Source organism: Octopus bimaculoides, chromosome 4 (assembly GCF_001194135.2).
Source record: "Octopus bimaculoides isolate UCB-OBI-ISO-001 chromosome 4, ASM119413v2, whole genome shotgun sequence".
Classification (NCBI taxonomy): domain Eukaryota; kingdom Metazoa; phylum Mollusca; class Cephalopoda; order Octopoda; family Octopodidae; genus Octopus; species Octopus bimaculoides.
The window spans coordinates 9,577,249-9,580,515 of record NC_068984.1 but is presented as its reverse complement, the minus strand read 5'-3'; positions in this window follow the sequence as shown (position 1 = coordinate 9,580,515).

Here is a 3,267-nt window from a genome sequence, read left to right as displayed (position 1 = left end):
ATTACCAAACGGCAACCATAACCACAACAACAACAGTGATGATGATGATGATGATGATGATGATGATGATGATGATGATGATGATGATGGTGGTGGTGATGGAGGTGGAGGTGATGGTATTGTTGTTAGTGGTGGTAGTGCTCATGTTTGTGATTGTTGTGGTGATGGTCGTGTTGTCGGCAATGGTGGTGGAAATGGTAGTTCGGGTTGTAGTTGTGGTGGTGGTAGTAGTCTTCGTAATGGTGGCTGTTATCAAGATGCTGGTGGTTTTGGTGATAGTGGTAGTTGTCGCTGTTGTGGTGGTGGTAGTGGTTGTGGTAGTGGTGGTGGTTATGCTTGTTGCTCTTGGTACTCCGTCGTTTACGACGATCAGTGTTCCATTTGATCCGATCAACGGAACAGCCAGCTTCTGAAATTAACGAGCAAGTGGCGGAGTATTCCACAGACACGGCGTGACCGTAACAAAGTCTTCAGGAAGATTCAGCGCGGCATAAAAGTGTGACAACCCTGGCCCTTTTGAATTACAGGTACCACTTATTTTTGCCTACTGAGTGGACTAAAGCAATGTGGAGTAAAGTGTCTTGCTCAAAAAACGCATCGCCGTGAATCGAACTGGCCACTACGCCACTCGCCTTCACAGCTAACGCACAAGCTATCCTATTATTAGATTTAAAATAAGGCAGAAACGTTAGCGTGTCGGGCGAAACGCTTAGCGGTATTCCGTCCGTCTTTACGTTCTGAGTTCAAATTCAGCCGAGGTCGACTTTGCTTTCCATCGTTTCGGGATCGATATAATTAGTACCAGTTGAATACTGGGTTGATGTAATCGACTTACTTTAAAACATAAAGACGGACAAATGTCGGTAAGCATTTTACCTGACGTGCTAACGATCGATTCCGACACAGCTCGCCGCCTTAATTACGACATACATATTCTTTTCTACTCTTCTTTTCTACTCAAGGTCCGAAATTGTTTTGGGGAAGGGCCAGTCGATTAGATCGACCCCAGTACGCAACTGGTACTTAATTTATCGAACCCCGAAAGGATGAAAGGCAAAGTGGATCTCGGCGGAATTTGAACTCAGAACGTAAAGACAGACAAAATAACGCTAAGCATTTCGCCCGGCGTGCTAACGTTTCTTATTTCTTTATTGCCCACAAGGGGCTAAACATAGAAGGGACAAACAAGGACAGACAAAGGGACTAAGTTGATTACATCGACCCCAGTGCGTAACTGGTACTTATTTAATCGACCCCGAAAAGAAGAAAGGCAAATTCGACCTCGGCAGAATTTGAACTCAGAACGTAACAGCAGACGAAATACCGCTAAGCATTTCGACCGGCGTGCTAACGTTTCTGCCAGCTCGCCGCCTTATTAAGACATACATATTGACAATGTCACTGTTTTGATTGTAGATATTGTGTGTTCTATGAAGAACACACAATATCTAAATTCAAATTCCACCGAGGTTGACTTCGCCTTTCATCCTTTCGGGGTTCGATAAAATAAGTACCAGTTGAACACTGGGGTCGACTCAATCGACTCATCACCTCCTCTAAAACTGCTGGCTTTGTGCCAAAATCTGAAACTATTATTCTATTTTAAATATTTTTTAAAAGTTAATATCTAAGTAAGTGTAAAAGATTAAAAAAAGAGACTGTACGGATGCACCTATCACCTTCCCTTCCTTACAGCCAAACTTGCTCCAACAAACCATATGATAATTAATTGAAACAAAGCAGTGTAGCTTATATTACAGCAGAAGTATGGTAACAAAAGCGTTAAAGTGATCTAAATTAAAGTCTACCATCAAAGTTTCGTGCTAATTTAGGTTTCAAACGCTATTTTCTAAATGACAAAATTATTTTACAAAATTTTCTATTATTTTGAAAATTAAGTTAAACAATGGCGCAGGCGTGGCTGTGTGGTAAGAAGTTTGCTTTCCAACCACATGGTTCTGAGTTCAGTCCCACTGCATGAAATCTTGGTACCATAATCTCCGGCCGACCAAAGCCTTGTGAGTGGATTTGGTAGATGGAAACTGAGAGAAGCCCATGGTGTGTTTATATATTTTTCCTTTACTTATTTCAGTCATTTGACTGAAGCCATGCTGGAGTACCGCCTTTAGTTGAATAAAATAGTAGAATAAAAGAAAGGTAGCATATTTCGACAGAGGTATGGTAACAAAGGGATCAACGAAATCGCCTCTATGCTTAGCCCACTGTGGGCAATAGAGAAATAAAACGGGTCAACGAAATCCCTTCTATGTTTAGCCCGCTATGGGCAATAAAGAAATAAAACGGGTCAACGAAATCTAAACCAAAGCTTTCCATGAAAATTCCGTGTAATTTATGTTGTAAACCCCAGCTAAATAGTGACAAAGTTATTCAACTAAATTCTTCATTACTTTCACAAATAATTGAAACAAAGTCAGGTAACAAAAGGAGGAATATGTCTCGAATTCTGATTCCCCTGCAACACACTGTATAATGTCTTTTGGTTAGATTCTTATTCATTTTCGAAGTCAAATGATTCATGATTTTCACGTCTACTTCAAAAAGTATTAGATTTACATCTTAAACGATAGAAATTCAGAAGTATTTACTGAAAGAATGGCTTAGAATGAATGTCTTGTTGACCACAAATACATTGTTTAGTAAAGATTATAAGACTGAAAGTTCTAGAAATATCCTGCTAATCTGTTGATCAAATGTTCTCTTAGGCTTTTTTCTAAGCTAAAGTCTTGGTAAATAATTGTAAATAGATTGATTCGGTCTAGGTCACAGCGCAGAAAAGATAACTACATTGATGTCTGTCTGTCTGTCTGTCTGTGAGTGTATCTATCTATCTATCTATCTATCTATCTATCGATCTATCTATTACAGGTAACTGGTTGTGTATATCATGTGAAGGGAGATAGTCTACATTGTATTTTGTCCCCTCTGTGTTCAGCCCTGCGTGGCTGATAAAGAAACTTATCTATCTATCTATCTATCTATCTATCTATCTATCTATCTATCTATCTATCTGTCTGTCTGTCTGTCTGTCTATCTGCCTGTCTGTCGGCTTCCATATCCATCGTCTTCTGCTCCTGACTCTTTCCACCCCCTTTACTTTCTTTCTTCTCCGTCTGTCCCCACATAACTACATATTCCGTTTGACATTAAAAATGGCTGCGCATGAGCAAACCGCGTGCATGCAGATGCTAAGGACACTTATACTTATATCCTGACACACGTTTATTTTCGCTTTCTCTATTTCTTTCG